Here is a 19,643-nt window from a genome sequence, read left to right as displayed (position 1 = left end):
TAGTATTCTTTAAAATGATGATGTGTTAGCTTATATTGGTAAGATGTGATTTTTTTTTTTTTTTTTTTGAGACGGGGTCTTGTTCTCTGGCCCAGGCTGGAGTGCAGTGGCAGGGTCTCAGCTGACTGCAGCCTCTGCCTCCTGGGTTCAAACAAATCTCCCACCTCAGATTCCCAAGTAGCTGAGATTACAGGGGCGCACCACTATGCCCAGCTAATTTTTTGTATTTTTAATAGAGACAGGGTTTCACCATGTTGGCCAGGCTAGTCTGGAACTCCTGACCTCAGGTGATCCACCCACCTCGGCCTCCCAAAGTGCTGAGATTACAAGCATGAGCCACCATGCCCGGCCAGATATGATTATTTTACTGTACTTGTACTTTATTGAAATAGAAGAAGCAAAGTACAATAAAACTATACCTTGTGTACAGCCCTCAAATAGTTGGTATGTAAACACTTATAATAGAATTACAAAATTTAAGGTAAAAATAAACAAAATACTATACAAGCAAGGTCAAATTATTTTCCAGTAGATTAATACATGACATAATGGTTATACAGTGCCTTGCTCACAATAGATACTCGAATATTTGACAATTGATTAACTGGTGTTCTCACAGACTCCTGCATTTAAGATCTTCATGGATAGTTCATCCACACTAACAAGAACCTGGATGTCTCTACAACTGTAATTCAACTGCAGTCACGGGGAAAAGTCCCTTTCTGAGAAGAAGCACCCATTTGCCAAGATCTCTGTGGAAAAAACAGAAAGCTGAGTTTAGGTGCTCTGATGTCATTCTCTATTTTTATAAATAAGAAAGTTGTGATGCAGAGAACCATTTAAGGAAACTAATTTGAGAAGCACAGTAGGAGAGGTGGGACTGAGGCCAAGTGTAATAATATGTGCTGTGCAGGAGAGGTATGGCATGATTTCAAATGGGCAGGTGACAAGGTCAGGCTGCAGAGCCATCACTTTGGTGGTACAGGATGGCCCCACCACTCCAGTCACATGTGTCAGCAAGTCACTGGACTCCGTAATCTCATACCCCTGTACCTCTGTAAATGGCCTTCCCTCTGATGGGAATGACCTCCCCTTCTATGCCCACCAGACGCATCCTTCAAGCATCACTCTTTTTTGAAGACTCCCCTACTACCAGTCCATTCTTCTTTTGTGCCCACTCAGTAATCGTCTGGGACCTGGAGCAAAGATTGCTGGTGTATCTTATTCCTCCGCTAGGCCAAGAGTTCTTTAAAAGAAAGGACTGCCTTACTTCTTATATCTTCAATTGTGAATGCCTAGCACATAGCTTGATACACTAGGTACTCAAGAAGTGCTTGTCACTGCATATGGGCACGATCGTAAAGTGGCTAAAGTGTTGCATTCCCAACTCCTTTCTCTGCATCGCATACACCTGGATGTTGCCTCCTCACTGCATCTTTGGTTTCCTTTAGGATTCCCAAACTCTTTTGAATACACAAATAAAAGTTCTATATATTTATGGTGTTCAATTCCATGTTTTGAAATATGTATATGTTGTGAAATGGCTCTATCAAGCTAATTAATATACATGTTATTTCACATATTTATCTATGGTGAAAACACTTAAAAACTCTTAGCAATTTTCAAATACACAATACATTATTATTACCTGTGGTCACCACCTGGTAAATAGATCTCTTGAATTTATTCTTCCTGACTAACTGAAATATTATCCCTTTTGATCAACAACACTGTTTCTCCCCCACCTCACGGGCCCCTGGCAAACACCATTTCAACTCTCTGCCTCTATGGGTTCAACTTTTTGGATTTCACGTATCAGTGGGATCATACAGTATCTGTCTTTCCGTGCCTGGCTTATTTCACCTAACTTAAGGGCCTCCACATTCATCCATGTTGCTGCAAATGACAGCAACATGGTATGGCTGAATAGTATTCCACTGTGTATGCGGATGAACACTAAGACTGATTCCATATTTTGTTTATTCTGAGTCCTCATTTCAGTGCCACACTGAAGCTCATCCTCTAAACATTTCAAGGTCTAAAGCTGCCCCCTTCTTCTGCTCCTTAAGACCTGCTCTTTCTCTGTCAAGGTAATAAAGCTGATCACTGGCTAAACTAGCTCATGTTGAATCGCCACATGACACAATTTCTCTTTTGGAAGATAGTTCCTAAAATCCTCAGGGAAAAATAGCTAATGGTTGAATTTCAGACACAGTGGCTTAACGGCAGGGGCAGGAAAAGGAGTCATTTCTATGTTATGCGTGCAGCCAGTGATCCCTAAAAATAATATTCTGAAGGCAGCTGTTATACTATCAACATCTGTACATATATGAATGGATTTAAAAAATTTTCATTCACAAAAACCTGGTTATTTCAGCACTGTTTCAGCACATATTTTTAAATGTACATATGAGGTTTTCCTTTTTCAAAATGACTGTAACTTGATTGATCTGTGTGATTGAAATATTTTTCACATTCAAAGAAAAAATCAGATACACACATTGACATGGATGAATGACCAAAAAATAAGAAGCAAAAAAAAGGAAAAGTCACAGAAGAATATATCCAGTAGGATTTCATTTATTTAAAGTTCAAAAACAATCAAAATAAAACTGTGCATGTTTTATGGATACATTCACAGCTGGCTAAACTATATAAGAAAGCAAAGACATGATTAGCACAAAATTCAAGCAAGTAGCTACCTCCATGACAGAGGCAGGGGCAGAAGGAGGGCTTGCCTTCTGCAACAGAGTAATATATTATTTTTTTCAGCTAAGCAGTGGGTATTCACTATGTTACTATTATGTAAACTGTACATATGTCCTCTTTCAAATGTATGACACCTTTCATAACAACAAAAAAAAATTGTGCACTATTTTTCTTATGCAAAGAAAATAATAATCACTTAAAACCCACCACCCAGAGTTAACTATTAACAACTTTAACGAGATAGTTTTTTTATACACATGTGCACACACACACACACGGAAGATTTTATGTGTATATAGGATCATATGTCATAAATACTGTCGCAGCCTGCTTTTTATTCAATAGTACACAAATGCATTGTATTGAGATGAACCCCAGGGCAAATACGTGAGAAAAAACATCAGAACCTTGATAAGAACTCAGTTCACACAAAAAGAAATGTTCTCATCTAATGTGATTAAGTACATTTTCTTCAGACCTCCAGAATTTACACAAAAGAATTGTATATGTCCCAAACAAATTTTCAGAGAGTGCCACACAAAACTAACCTTTCCTGAGGAAGTAAACTTCATCATATAACATCTTTTTAATCCATGGCCAAAGGCAGAGGTTTTTCACTTGTAAGTTAAATTCTTCTTTACTATGGAAAAAATGTGCCAAGAACTATATTCATCATTTTCAACACAGAAAAAAAAAAAAAAAACAATGTGTTACATCAGAGCTCATAAAAATGGAAAATGAAGGAGTAGTTTTCTCACTTCTGACATGCATAAGACCTAGACAGATACAGCATTTAAATTCTGTTATCTTAACAGAACTCTTTCCATCTAAGACCTTAAATCATGTCTCAGCCGTGGCAATGCTTATGAATCCTAATTGCCTGTTACTACTATATTAGTAAACTCTTTTTTAGCTGACATGCCTTCTGGACCAAATTGTTCTCTTGAACAAACTGCTTGCAAACCAGAGCCTCAGTAAATATTTCCTATGAACTTGAATTTTTCAATGCAGCAAGCCACAACTGGTAATCATACACTTCACACTCATGGCTTTCTATAAATGTTTGAGTTTGAAATAATAAATGCTTTTAAAAATACCTCCACTTTGATAGGAAAACCCTGTTCACCTCACAGCTCATTCCCACTTTTTAGTAATTTTTCTCTCATCAAGTTGACTCAAATTGAAAACATATCACCAAGAACTGAGCCACATAACAGCCTAACATAGGTTCCAGAATTGAGGGCAGGGGCCAATGAGTGGGACCTGAGAACTTGTGGAGAAAGAGATTTTTCTTATCAAAACATCATCGTGAGCTTGGGAATGTGCTCGCAAAAATTATTTTGGCTGAAGCAATTCCATGCAGTTCCAACCATCCCCCAAACCAAATCATTCTGAAAGATTGTAAGATTTCACACCTACAATTCAAGTCTCTCATTTCCTCCTAAATAAACTGAATTGAAATTCTGTAGCTATAACTGTTAAAAGGTATTTTTCCCTTTTTAAGTGAATGCAATATTCCCAATTCATTAAACAGGTCGCTCAAAAAGCAGAGACGTTCAGAACAGCAGTAACATGCTGGGCTTCATGAGCCTGGAGGCAAGTGCTGTGATCAGGATGGATAAAAATGTCTCATGGCAAGCCAAGATCGCGCCACCGCTCTCCAGCCTGGGCAACAGAGTGAGACGCCGTCTCAAAAAATAATATATATATATATATCACTGCAACCAAGACAACTCTGTTGGGGAATTAGAACTGGAATCAGCTGAGGTCAGGAATTCGAGACCAGCCTGACCAACATGGAGAAACCCCTTTTCTACCAAAAATACAAAATTAGCCGGGCTTAGTGGCACATGCCTGTAATCCTAGCTACTCGGGAAGGCTAAGGCAGGAGAATTGCTTGAACCCAGGAGGCGGAGGTTGCGATGAGCCAAGATCATGCCATTGCACTCCAGCCTGGGCAACAAGAGCGAAATTCTGTCTTTAAAAAAAAAAAAAAAATAGACTGAGTCCAAAGGAGCATTATTACCAAATTTGAATGTATTATCCCAATTATTTATAACATTACCAAAACCAATACATAGAGATGTACCATGTTTGCATGCCTATGTGGGGCTTAACCACTTATTAAATAACACATGTGGCATGAAACAGAGCCATGACTACACTGAAGGGGCCTGGGCACCTCCTGCACTTCACCATAGCCCTGGCCCTGCTGTGAAAGCAGTAACCTGGACAAACAGAAATGGAATGATTTATTTTAATGACAAGTAGCTGTGCTAAAAATGGGAATTTTAAAAGACGTCTTGGTATTTTTAAATAGTCCTCTTTCAATTCTTATAGCATTAACAGTTCTAGAGACAGATTCACAAGTCACACAATTCAACAGGATTTTCCCAAAAAAATAATTCCTCGCAACAAACCAGCAGGAGGCATAGTCAGTCCCACCTTGACAGGGTGCTATTTCTACAAATTCTATTTTTAAAGTTTTATTGCCTTTCTCCCAGCTAATCAGTACCCAGTAATTGATGTTGAATGCTGTATATTCATTTCACTGTATTGCAACGTAATGCCTTCCATATTTCCTTGTCAGCTGTATTATTTTTTAAATTACCACTCAAACACAACTCTGATGTCAGGAGGTGACTTCTGTCACGTGAGATACAGTATCTGCCTTCAACAGCCGATCAGAACCTCCCAGCACCTCCTCAGACACACCTTCCTCAGGATCGCATCTATTCTCACATTCCTGCGTGGCTCTTTTTCCTTATTTGAAGTTATGCTCATGACTCTGAGCAAGGCAGTCATTACCTCTCCTACCCACAAATAGAATCCATTAAGAGAAAATTTGTTCCAAACTCATCTTCGGGTAGTGAGGAAGACTGGGTAAACCTCCAGAGGTCTAAAGGTTGAATTTCATTTGGAAAAGTCCCCAGAAGTTCAGCTGCTTATCCAGTCCTTATCCAAACTATGAAAGTGGACTAGGGATGTGCTGACAGGGAGGAATTAAAAGTTCCACCAGGCACCAGTGAAACCCAGTTGCATAGCCCATTGCTGCACACAGCTTCTGAGAAGGAGGGAGGAGAGTGAGAGAAGATGCCGAGGGAAGGCGGATCAAGAAACCTCATTCTTTGTCTTTCAGGAGCCTCTGAGAACTGTTCATGCTTCATTTCAAACCGGGAAGTCCTATTATCCTATTGAGGTTGCTCTTGACAAATAGAGAGTTCATTTGTAAATGGAGAGTTGATTTGTAAATAAGGTTGAGATGCCTTTCCTAAAAATAATTTATTTTCTGACTTAAAGGTCAAAAGCTTTGAAAGGTGTTGAGGCACCGTTATTTCCCTAGGGTTTTATTTTTATTTTTTTATGCTGTAGAGACAAGGTTTCACTATGTTGCCCACCTGGTCTCGAACTGCTGGCCTCAAATGAACTTCCACCTTGGCCTCTCCAAGCAGTGGGATTACAAGCATGAGCCACTGTGCCTGGAAAAATCCTTGGAGTCTTAAAGATGATGTTTGGAAATGAAGAAAATTATATTTGAAAAAAGAAATAGACATAGAGGGATTTATTATGGAATCCCAGCCAGGCACGGTGGCTCACGCCTGTAATCCCAGCAGTTTGGGAGGCCGAGGTGGGAAGATCACTTGAGGCCAGGAGTTTGAGAACAGCCTGGCCCACATGGCAAAACTTCATCTCTACTAAAGATACAAAATAATTAGCCAGGCATGGTGGTGCACGTCTGTAATCCCAGCTACTCGGGAGGCTGAGGCATGAGAATCGCTTGAACCTGGGAGGTGGAGGTTGCAATGGCTGAGATCACACCACTGCACTCCAGCCTGGGCGACAGAGCAAGACTCTGTCTCAAACAAAAAAGGAATTCCAAGGATGTCTATCAGATCAGGTACTCATGCTGTGAGGGTACGGGACTAAAATAATTCAGCAATTTAACCACTCACATCAAAGATTCCTTTGATTTTCTCAATCAATGTGACTGGCATTTTGATCTGAGCTTTAATAAAAATAAAATTACTCGGATCACTGTTTAGTTGAACTAGGTTAATATAGGGAGTTAAAGTATTAAGCCTTAGAATAGTGCCTAGAAGGAGAAGCTTCCTTTAAGAGATCTGCCAATCCACTTTTTCCTCCCCAGAGCCTCATTCAATCATTCAAGAGAAAAGACAGCTTTTCTATTTTTGAAGCACAGCCGTAGGGAAAACAAAATTCTATCCCGTTTCATTGTTAATAACACTCATCAGTGCTGGAAAATTGTTTCTTACGTGTGACCCAAAGGAAAAAATTAAAGAATGCTCTAGGCCATCCCTCACTGGGACTAACATCCTATCTCTGAGGCCTAATCCCACTCACTGGCCTTTCTGAAGTCCAGAACGGGTGTATGGGGCGCTAAAGATAAGCTAAGGCCTTCCATATGTGTTCCGCTCTTCCTGGAAATCATTCTCTCCTAGAAGAAAAAACAAGGCTCTATTTCAGCGGGGACATATCTTTTCAAATCTCCCAAAACTTTGAATAAGATTCCCTTAAGTCCAGACCTGGCCATTTTGTTGATGAACAGTACTAAGAAAAAACAAAAAAGAAAGAAGGTTTGATTAAAAGAAACTTACATTTTTATATATGTGCTTTTCTAGGATTTGAATACACTAAACACATCAATATTACCCAGATCCCTTGGGTGAAAAGGAAAACACTATAAAAGAGGAAAGGCTTTGAACTTTCTTTGAATGTAAAGCACATTATGTAATTGCCCACAGAAAATTGGCTAACTTAAAAAACATTGTACAATTCTGGGGTGTTTGTTTGTTTGTTCGTGACGGTGTCTCGCTCTGTTTCCAGGCTGGAGTCCAGTGGCACAATCTCGGCTCACTGCAACCTCCGCCTCCCAGGTTCAAGCAATTCCCCTGCCTCAGCCTCCGGAGTAGCTGGGACTATAGGCACGTACTACAACACCCCAATAATTTTTTGTATTTTAGTAGAGACGGGGTTTCACCATGTTGGCCAGGATGGTCTCGATCTCCTGACTTCGTGATCTGCCTGCCTCGGCCTTCCAAAGTGCTGGGATTACAGGTTTGAGCAACCGCGACCAGCCAATTCTAGGGGTTTTTTAAAGGTGCATTGAGTAGGTGGGATCCTGTTTTGCTAGGATAATACTTGTGAGCATTAGATCTCATTCCGATAGAACAGCAGGTATCCAGAAATAAAAAGGCGGGAAGGGAATGGAAGGGAAACTGAAAATGAAAGAGAAAGGGAAAGAGAGAGGAAGGAAGGGAGGGAGGAAGGGAGGGAGGAAGGGAGGAAGGGAGGGAGGAAGGGAGGGAGGGAGGGAGGGAGGGAAACTAGGTATCAGGAAAGTCACAATTTTTCCTGGGGTATCTAGGAAACAACAGCTAGGTGTAGGTGATGGGAAATCACGGTTTTTTTGGACACTCACATCAGAATTCTTTTTTTTTTTTTTTGAGACAGAGTCTCGCTGTGTCCCCCAGGCTGGAGTGCAGTGGTGCGATCTCGGCTCACTGCAAGCTCCGCCTCCCGGGTTCACGCCATTCTCCTGCCTCAGCCTCCCGAGTAGCTGGGACTATAGGTGCCCGCCACCACGCCCGCCTTATGTTTTGTAATTTTTAGTAGAGACGGGGTTTCACCGTGTTAGCCAGGATGGTCTCAATCTCCTGACCTTGTGATCCGCCCGCCTCGGCCTCCCAAAGTGCTGGGATTACAGGTGTGAGCCACCGCGCCCAGCCTCACAATTCTTATTATCCTTTCTCCCTTAGAATTACAGAATCATAAAAACCCTAGAAGTCATCTGGAGGGGAAGAAGAGAATACGAAAGAACAGAAGAGTATAATGTTCAACATGGAGGGGAAAAAATAACAATACATATTTCAGACACAGGAGCAGCTTCAGTGCATGCAGTGTCATGGCAGCCACTCCAAGGGAGGAACGGGATCCTCTGCCAACCTTGTCAGCCACTCCAACTAAGCAGCTGCTGCACCGGGTGTGTTGCTGCTGTCTTTCTAAGGGTTCAAGGACATGGGCTCTGGAGTCACATGGCCTGCGTTCACATTCCAGCTCCATTCATAGCCTGCATGACCTTTAGCACATGTCTTGGCTTCTCTGCCTCAATTTCCCCATCTGTAAAATAGAAATAAATATAACATCAATCTCATAAAATTGTTGAGAAGATTAAATTGCATAAAGCATAGAAAACATATCATAGTGAATGAGAGACAGTAAGTATCCAATAAATGTAGGCTAGTATTGCATTTCTTTTCATTTCTACAACAGCCCTATGAAGTAATGATCATCCTCTTCATTTTCAGAAGAGGATACAGAGTTAAGGAGACCACATCACCCTCCTAGTTTCACTCCACTAGTTCGAATTCCATATAGTACCTGAGTCCCAGAAATATCTGGCTCCAAATTAATGCCCTTTCCCCCGTACCACACTGATTCTCCACACTCCCAGGGCACTTAATGAGAAAAATGCTGACTTGACTTAGTGCAAATGATCAATCAATAGTATTTGGCTGAAGGCCAGGGCAGTGGTTCACTCCCGTAATCCCAGCACTTGGGTTAGTGGATCCCTTGAACCCAGAAGTTCAAGACCAGCCTAGGCAACATGGCGAAATCCTGTGTCTACAAAATTACAAAATATCAGCCAGGCATAGTGGCATGTGCCTATAGTCCCAGCTACTCAGGAGGCTAAGGTGGGAGGATCACTTGAACTGCAGTAAGCCTGATCACACCACTGCATTCCAGCCTGGGCAACAGAGTGAGACCTTGTCTCAAAAAAAAATTATTTTAATAGCATTTCAATAAATAGCTATCATTCTACATGTCTGAAAGAATGGATACTCTTCCCAGAATATACAACTTAATACTAGATGGTAACATTCTTGGATTATGTACAGTCAATCTTGAGCATTTGATGACTCCTTTAAAGACACTTGTCTTTAAAATTTGTGTATAATCGCACTAAATTAGTAGTTCTTAAATTTTATTGAGTCTTGGACCCCTGGTGAATCAGATCAAAGAAAAGGACAGTTTCCCCAGGCAGAAAAAAATGCACATATACATACTCCCAAAATATGTATACAATTTCAGTGGGTTCAGAGACTTGAGAAGTTCATGCAATCCAGGTGAGCAATCCCTCATTCTAATGAGCCTGGAGATCTGGAATGCTGTTCCATTTACAAGGATGCCCTTTCTATATGGCTATTATCACCCTGCTTGGTCTCTGCTTTGTTTCTTTTGATTTTTCTCTTCTTTCCTGTTCTCTTTCCTTTTACCTCTCTTACTATTCCTTTCTTAACTCTCCACCCACTCCTACCTTGGCAATCAGACAGCGTCACTATGGGAATTTCCTCTCCCTTCCCTTCCTCCCCTCTGTATCCTTCCTGACCAGCTGATTCCGGAGAGGAATCCAATAACTTATCAATACGCATAGGTTGCTCCACAGGAATTTTGGCCAGCCTGGAAAACAGTCTTTCTTTGAAGGATAGCAGATCAGAACTTCTGGCTCCATTAAGAAGTCATTTCTCCTAATTCTCCAGTAAATACAACCACTTTCCATTAAATATATGCAGATTCACTATATCTTGTTTTCAAGGAAACAGATTCGCTAAGTTAACAATTCTGGTATAGATATCTGTGAACTCATTTGTTCTTTTATATCTGTGACTTATTTTATGGTACCCATCAGCTTAGTAGTTAAGTACTCAGAAAAAGATATATTGGACACATAAAGCCTCATATAAGCAACCTGTGCATTAAAATGTGTCTGTCTCCATTAGGTTTCTTGTTTGCCTGCAATGTGCAAGTAGATTGCATTTATATCTGTTTTTTTAAATAAGCTTTTAAAAACTCATAATGCAATCATTTAGAATCCTTGGCCAACTATTATAGTTTTACACATATATATATATTGCATAATATATTGCATTCTATTTGAAATGTTGACCAACAATTAAAAGAGGAGGCAACATAATCTTAGGCTTCCAACCATCTTCATAATCCTAAAAGGAATTAAATCAGTTCCTTTATATAACAGCTGTACTGGGAAAAGCTGGAAGAATGAGAGCATTTTTTTAAAAAAACATGCATCAAACAATAGAAATTTGCATCTCAGCATTTTGCAATTATATGATTATATATATATATATATATATATATAACTGCCTAGAGTTGCCTAATATGAAAATGTGGTTAAGCAATTGTACGAATGAAAAGCTTCAAACTGAAATGAAATGTAAAATCATAAACTATAGTACTGAAATGAAATCTTGTTTAAAAGATTTGTCTTAGAGTTTGACTTTGGATGCATTTTGTACCTCTAGAATATTCTATCGTCAAGAAATCTGAGAAGTCAGTATTTTCATTTCCTAGCAAATCAAAATGTTTTGTCTAAGCCCAATAATTTTCTTTAAGGATGCTTTCCAAGAGAATTGTCCTTTGTATTTTTCATATGAAAGTTTCTGCAAAAACCAACTAAGATATGTTTTTAATAAGGTAAATTCACCACCATAGATGTGCCTTAGATTATTATGGGACATTTCGTAAACTGCCAGGCATATGAAATTAAAGGAGAGAGATGCTTTATATATGAGCATTACATATTTACTTCACAGTTTTTAAACTATTTCATAGTAACTTCATCAGCATTTCCACTTACTATAATGATCATTTAAGATTTTGTTATGGTGAAGCCATTCACTGAATTGAAACACTATTTTTGTAATTTGGAAAGAAAAACTGTATAAAATGAATAGCATTGGCAAATGTTTCTAATCATTTCCTTAAAATACTAAACCACCAAACAATCTTTTTATTTACTACATTTTGCTTAAGTGCATAAATCAAAGGACAATAACAAGCCTAATGTCAAAGAAACTTTTTGACACTTCATACATTTGAGCAAGCTTAGCCGATAAACAGTTTAGATGAAGTTATGGTTTGAAATATGTTTCCCAAGAGGACTGTGGTTCATAAATTGCTATCAGGCTACCTCTGTCATTATTGATTTGAGAGGTACTCAAGGTACCCCCAGCTATTAACTAAGGCTAGCATTACCTGACCTGCTTTTCAGAGAATGATATTTGGTTTTACAAAGACAACTAACCATCCATCCTATAAGAAACATGTAGTTTGCTCGTCATCGGGCACATAATATATTGCATTCTATTTGAAATGTTGACCAACAATTAAAACAGAAGGCAACATAATCTTAGGCTTCCAACCATCTTCATAATCCTAAAAGGAATTAAATCAGTTCCTTTATATAACAGCTGTACTGGGAAAAGCTGAAAGAATGAGAGCATTTAAAAAAAAAATGCATCAAACAATAGAAATTTGCATCTCAGCATTTTGCAATTATATGATTATTTATTACACCTGTGCTCTTAAATATTCTTTGCAGATATGCGTTTTGATAAGCTTATTAAAAATACACCCACAGGCAAATCAAATATTAGTCCCATAATGTGTGTGTGTTTATTTCTTTACCTGCCTGCAAAAACTAGCTTGCCAGTGCTCCTCATTGAGAGCTGAGTATGGAACAGTTTACTCTCCAACCCTGCACCATGCCCTCTGCCTTGTGGATTTGGGAAATGTCAGGAAAGATCAGAGCAAGGATCCTGCTACTTTTTTATTCAGATCCTCTGGTCTTAACCTTCAAGGAAACATTTAAAAGTTAGTTATGACTTGATCGTTCTGCATTAGGTTTGTCATCAGTGACCCGGCTTTACAAAAGCACAGAACCAAAGAGTTTCAGGAACAGATTTGATGAGTGTCATCAACCGCTAGAGATGTGATAAATTTATGAATTTTATCAGTCATGCTTTTAAAAGTCCTGGTAAATTAAACAGTCAGAGGTGGAGGTTTCCTGCGAGTCCTCTTAATCATGTGAGTGGCTGCATGACAGCATGTTCCAGGAGAGCTACACAAATAAAAACTCGACCACATCACTTTCACACAAAGAAATATGCCAAACATAAAGGAAAATGTTTAGTATTCTTATTTTAAAAACAAAATAAAACAAAAAACTATCTCCCTGGAACTTATGATTTGAAGCCCTTTGGATAACTCAGTCAAGGAAATATCGCTTGAGCTACTGTCTGCTACACTTTTGGTAAACTTTCTTAATGTTCCCATAGTAACTTTTGCTGATTTTGCACAACCATCTATTCAGCTATCTGAACAAGAAAATGGGTTTTGCCAAAGCTAACTTAAATTCACCTCAGCTATGACCTTTGTCTAGCATGGCTTAGGAGTCAGAAGTCCTAAGAAGAGCAAAGATCATCTTTCTCACTCATAATTTACAGTGCTACATGGCACAGAACCTGTAGAAACAGAGCAGATGCTAGTGAGCAATTAACAGGCTCTCCAGATCACGATCAGTGGCTTCACTCGCCCACCCCTTGCACCCCAAAGTAAAAACAAAACTCGTTTGTTTCAAACCCATTTTAAATATGAAATACCAGGTCTCTTCCATAGTTTGTTGTCATTGCTAATTAAAACAGATTCTCTAATTCCAAAATATCTTTTTATGTGTTTTTTTTTAGGTTATAAACCATAGAACTCCTCTTTCCTAAGGACCTTGGGAAACTTCCACAGAATTGGTTTACTCCTCTAAAAAGTATCTAAAAATGCACAGGGCATTTTACTCTGATAAAACACTTCTGACACATAACTATTAACCTCTGAGCAAAGGGTCTCCATCTACTTTTTCTCTTGACCTCGTCTCCCACAATCCTTTGCGGTAGTTCTGGCCTCACTTCAAAGACAGCCGGCCAGGAGGGGCTGCACTTATTCTATTTCCTTCTTCCTCCCCCACTTCTTCCCTTTGCCTCTAATTTTTATTTTCTTCACTTTCCTCTTACAACTTTCTTGCCTTTGGTAGAAAAATGTCTAATCTCTCTGTCGTCCCACGGCTTTAACAGTTTGCCTGACCATATGCCTAGCTCTTTTATTTTCTTTCTTGGAGGGAAGGTCCAGCGCTGGCCTGTGGGGGTTTAAAAATGACAAACTTGGTCTCGACTTTGGAGCTCCCTATTTTCACTTGGAATGATAATATTTTTGGCAAATTAAAGGAAACTTAACCTCAAAATACTAGGTAAGTTAGGTCATTATACCCAAAACACAGGTTCTTTGGATGAAAAAAAGAAAGAGCTGGAAAGCCGTCCTTCCACTATGGCAGATAACAGGCCTACCGAGGCTACGGAATTTGTTCAGAGCCACAAGGCTGTTTGTGACAGAGGCAGAAAAGGCAGAAACCACTTCTTTAGCCCAGCACTTTCCATTTTGACACCAGGATTTCCCTGCAGTTTGAAGAGACTAACTCTTTGCCTTGGGCGATAGTTGCTAGAGGAACAATGTCCCCCACCTGTCTTTTGGGGACTGGAAGGATATAGAGGAGGGGGGTTCTGCCTTCCTAAATCCACTCAGAGGCGAAGTACTTTGAAGTATACTGTCTACTTTGACATCACACTTCTTTCTGTTCCTTTTCTCCTTCATCTTGAGAAAAAAAAAAAAAAAACATAACTGCACAAAAGATTAAACATATTTGTGGCCTGAGTCCATGAGTGAGAAAAAAATAAAAATAAATAAATAAATAAGATTAAACTTATTAAAAGATTAACTTTAGAATCGTCGAGTTTTCCAGCACTTATAGAAGACTGAACTCTTGTAGTCCATGTTTTTCACTTTACATGTGAGGAAACTGGGCCTCAGGTTAGTTATTTGGTGTTAGGAAAGAAGCTGGGAGCAGAAGGCCAGGTTTACGACTCTCTTTCTACTCACATATAATGGAGAATCTGAATATTACTCTACATTACTAGTAATACATTTAATTTACTGTGTTTGTGTGAATCTCACCTAATTACTTTTGTATTTCAAGGATCTATGACACATAAAAACCAGGATGTCTCATAAATTTACCTTCAATCATTTAATTACTCCTAAAATCTTTTATAATTACAACTTTTCATGCAATGCCTCCAACAGTTTCACATATCAAACATCAAATTTATCAGTCTTCTGGGCAATGTCCTAAACATGCAAAATTTTTTCTGTGCTGTATTTTTAGGAAAATTGCCACTTTAGCTTTTTAACTTGTTTTTTTCCTGCGTTAGCCATAAGGCAATACTGATTTAGTTTTAGTTTAAGAAATCTTCTGATACATGGTTTCTGCTAAAGGTTGAATTTTTAAGGAAAACAACTTGTCTTGTACTCATGTTTGTTTTCACCTTGGAGAACAAAGTCCCACAAGTCAAAGTTTATAGTCAATCAAAAAAGGGCACATTACTTTCCCATTTTAATGGTAGAACAGGGACCTTTAACTTTCCTGGAGGCTTTGCTTTGGGGTTTACACAGAGCAGAACTTCCTTAACGCTAATAATCAGACCCACAGGACACGTGTTAATTGTTCCCGACATGTAAAACTATCTACAGTATCTCAGCTAATAACACCATTGCAAACATTTCACTTTTGAAAAGCACAGTATTGAAACCAATTACATGCCTGTTGATTTACCTTTCCCCACCTTCCCAAAACATTAGAATTGCTCATTCCAATAATGTCAAAGTTCAAATTCCCAAATGGCAGCACAAATTCTGAAAATACAGAATCGAGTTACAGTGTGTGCCATCACTGGCTGATTTGGAGATGACTGCCAAAAGCAAATACATTTGGGCAAATTTTATTTGTTAGATCCTACAGAAGTGTATAGTTGATATGGCTTCCCAATAGCTATTAGAATAGCTTCAAATAAAACATTATTTAAAGGTTGCCTCACCCTGCAACTGGTTCCTATTGGTCGCCTTGATAATTCAGGGTAAAATGTTGACTTTTATTTATACCCAGGCTTTGAAATTTGTTGCATCAATGAAAATTCTTGTTTGTAAGAAATAGAAACCTACTCCGATTATCATAAGGGAAAAAAAGGTGGAAGGAGTATTGAATGGGGGTATATGGAGTCTTGCAGAAATGATGGGAGGCTGGAGGAACAGGCTGGGAAAATAGTTAGGAACCTAGGGTTCCCACAGAGCTGGGAGCCAGGCAGGCTAGGCAGGCCGGCCCAATTCCACTGCAACAGTGAGCCCTCCACCCATCCACTACCCTCTTATTCCTTCCTCAAGATTCAAAGTCCGAAAGACAGTGGCTGGTGCTCCAAATCTAAATAACATGGACATCTCAGGGAAGGGAGAGGGAGGATCTGGCCTATAAATGTGCTAGTTTAATTGTTGTTTTAAAAAAGCCTTTGAATTGGGGAAATAATTTTCTATTTCTGACAAAGTCCACTTTGAGCTTCAGAAATGAAATGCCTTGGATGGAAAACAAAGTAGATCTGCCTCACACCAATGTCTTTGCTGCAGTAAGGAAGGTCATAAAATAATTCCTGGGTTTTACTTAACTCCAATCATAGAGAGAGATGTGGCTATAACAGGGACCAAAATAATCTATCCTGGGATCTTTGACCCTCATGCCAGAAAACAAGATTCGACCGTTTCTCAACAAAAAAAATATAGTATTTTAAATTGAATTCCAACGTTTGATCTTTTTCATTTTTTACCTTAGGTGATCCCCGTAAACTTGTAGTTTCATTTTCTTTGTATAAGACATAAAATGTAAAAGTATTATTTGCATATAAACATTTCACTAAATGAGGACAAAAATGCAGTTTGACATAGAACTTTACTCTTGGTGATATCTTTACCATCTGAATAAAATAAAATCAACTTTTTAAAGGTCAAAATACTGATTGTTTGTGCATCCATAGGCATTACGTTTTTATTAAAAAGTGGAACTATAACACAGTGCCTGCTGTGTTATAATCTATTTTTAAACACAATAATATATTTTGAAATATTATTATTCCAATAAATATTCATTTCCACCTCAAAAAGGTCAAACTAATATTTCATTGCATATGTGCTTACTGAAGTCCAGATACTGCCCTTTACATTTTTTAAAGTGTTTATACTAAAAATTTTGCTATATCTGAGCCCATTTTCATCAGATTCTAATTCTTCACTGTGGGGAAATAAACAGTGAGAGCTTGTAATCAGGTTTACTTCCTTACGGAATTGTTTCCCATAAAAGATAATAATCATATAGAAAGATGATGCATCTTAGTAGATGATAAAACATTAAATCCTTAATAAATATTAACTAAATGAATAATATTCACATATACGTAACATTAACCATGCCAAGCACTGTTCTCATCACTTTACATATGTTACTTCATGTAATTTGCAACAGCCCAATGAACTAGACATTGTTTCCATATCCATTTCATTGATGAGAAAGCCAAACAGTAGAATAGTTAAGTAACTTGTTAAAGATTTCATAGCTGATGTAAGAAGTCTGGTTTTAGATCTATGTTCTTCATAGCAAGTTATTGTTTTGTGGCTACAGTTTTTCAAGAAAGGTAATGGAGGCTCTTTATTAATGTAATTTAAAGACAAATTATGTAATCATTGGGATCATTGAAACAATCTTCCACCTACACCAAAGTTTGGATCTAAAGGTATTACAATTTCATCCCACATATTACAGCCCATAAATCTGGAATAAAGGACCCCTTTCCAAGAAGAGATATATTTAGAAAACTGTCCCCAAAGTAATTATACATTCCTTATACCACAACCAAGTTGCAGTTAATACTCCCATATTATACTTGTCAAGATATGACCTGAGGGTTTTGCAGAGGTTGCACCATACAACACAATGTTACAGCTACATAAATAAATAAGCATAATTTGATGCCATAGGGTGTTACGTGTACTTTTAAGGTGGCCTGAAAGAATAAAGTAATTTAGAGAGACATCTAATTTACACCCAGGAAATAGCTTAATGAGCGCAGGAACCCAGTGCCTGATGGTGCATTGGATAGTATATTAAAGTGCCAGTGTAGGAGGTTTCAAACAGCCAATCTTTGTGACAAGAAATGAGTGTGTTTGGAGAAGTGGACTGAACAGCATTGAAGAGTACAGCAATTACTAAAAGGGTTTCCAGACACACGAGAGTTATTGGACCCTGTTACAAACTCTAACTTCCACCATCAGTTACTACATTCATTTGTACCATTGAAGCCTACATCATTGCAACTGGAACAAAAATGATGTTTACATTTTACCAGTGTTTTATTTTCAATTAAACATCTCAGCTGCTATTTACATAGTTGAATGGCATGGCATTTATACCATGCAATTTGATGTTAATTCTTTGTAAATATTTCTCCACCAAGAGACCTAAGTTCAAACTAGTTGTGAAAATGTCACTAAAAGTAAAATAAACTTTAATTTAATCTTGATCACAAATTATTGTTAAACGAAAGCTAAAAACCTGTAAAAATTTTAAATGGAAGTCTAAAGGAATTAACTGAGATGCTCATGTCCCAGGAAGTGACTTGCTTTTAGACTGCCTGAGTCCTTGAGGACTTAGGTTGACTTAACTCCACTGAGGGGAAGTTAAAGGCAGGAGACAAAGAAGCTGCCAAGATCACGGCTGAGAAGACACAGGGAGGCTGCGGCTCTGCACTGCACTGTCCGCTCTCAAGCCTGCAGTTCTGTTCTGAAATAGGTCACAACTGGAAGGTTTCACGTTTCTTATGCATAGTTGCTGTTCCCCGACCAGCTCCTCCATCTGAGATCATTCATCATTCATCGTAGCTGGAAATGTCCACCCTATCTGCGTCTGAAACTCCCAGGGCCAAGCTGGTCAGCATCCAATTCAGAATGGAAGTAGGAATGGAAGAGGGTCTGACTAGCTTTTCTTTACTTTCTGTCCCAAAACATTCCCTTCCCTTGTGGTGTCTTCTTATATGTTTTCATACACAAGGAGAGAAGCCTAAGTAAATAAACAATGTTTTAGACTTACCTTTTTAAACATTTCCCTGTTGATTTCTTCCAATTTTCTAGATTCTGATGTAGAAATCTGAATGTACCTTATAGAAATAGGCTTTAGGGTAAGGCTTGCCTTACATATACACAGTGCGAAAGCCAATAATCACAAATATATAATTTGATTTGAGAGATTACAATCCTGCAAAAAAAAAGTTATGTCCCTATAAATATCTCCACTGGCTTGGCAGATGTCAGAGGTGAAGCCATGGTTACCATCCTCCTTCCAGTAGCTCTGGAGGGGTAAAACGTCAAGCTAGTGCAATCATTTACAACTCAGTGTGGATTCCCTTATTAGATTACTCTCCTCTGAGAATGCTAACTGCAATAAAAAGAATAAGAATTTGATGGAGAAAGGGAAAAGAAAGAATAAAAATTTGACAGAGAAAGGGAAAAGGGAAGAGATCATTTTGGGCAGGAGTGAGATGATGTCAAGGAAATTCAACAATTTATCAATTTTGCTGACTTACCAAATTTACCCTGGTTTGGAGAAAATAAGATAATCCTTCCCTTCTCTATTTAAGTAAGTAAACTCAAATGCTTCCAGTAGTGACACAGGTAACATCTATTACACAGAATCTATTCTGTGTAAAACAATAGAAGGCCTATGGTAAACTAAGGAGCACAAACTTCATCACAAGAATTGTAAGTTTTAAAAAAATTATAAAACAATTTGGCTGGGCAATTAAGACCTACATGCAGCAGCTACTTTTGACCCCTAAGGTAGCCGAATCTGAGTGACATTTTATGCAAGACTAATATTATTCAGGAATTAAAATAAAACACAGGCTGTGTGCAGTGGCTCATGCCTGTAATCCCAGTACTTTGGGAGGCCAAGGTGGGTGGATCATCTGAGGTCAGGAGTTTGAGACTAGCCTGGCCAACATGGCAAAACCCCATCTCTACTAAAAATACAAAAATTAGCTGGGCATGGTGTTGCACACCTGTAGTCCTAGCTGTTTGGGAGGCTGAGGCACAAGAATCGTTTGAACCAGGAAGCAGAGGTTGCAGTGAGCCAAGATCAT

At 38.6% G+C, this 19,643-nt stretch overlaps 1 long non-coding RNA gene across 1 annotated transcript in view; it reads right to left on the bottom strand.

Annotated features, from left to right (window-relative positions):
• Positions 1-571: 571 nt before the first annotated feature.
• LOC129480352 (uncharacterized) overlaps positions 572-19,643 on the bottom strand; it is a 60,787-nt gene continuing 41,715 nt past the window's right edge. The window contains exons 4-5 of the long non-coding RNA XR_008657005.1: positions 8,674-8,847; positions 572-752 (exon numbers count right to left, since the gene is read on the bottom strand). This is a non-coding gene — a long non-coding RNA (uncharacterized lncRNA). The remainder of the gene's footprint in view (positions 753-8,673; positions 8,848-19,643) is intronic.

This window comes from Symphalangus syndactylus, chromosome 4 (genome assembly GCF_028878055.3).
Source record: "Symphalangus syndactylus isolate Jambi chromosome 4, NHGRI_mSymSyn1-v2.1_pri, whole genome shotgun sequence".
Classification (NCBI taxonomy): domain Eukaryota; kingdom Metazoa; phylum Chordata; class Mammalia; order Primates; family Hylobatidae; genus Symphalangus; species Symphalangus syndactylus.
The sequence above is the reverse complement of the archived record's forward strand: the minus strand, read 5'-3'. Positions and strand labels throughout refer to the sequence as shown.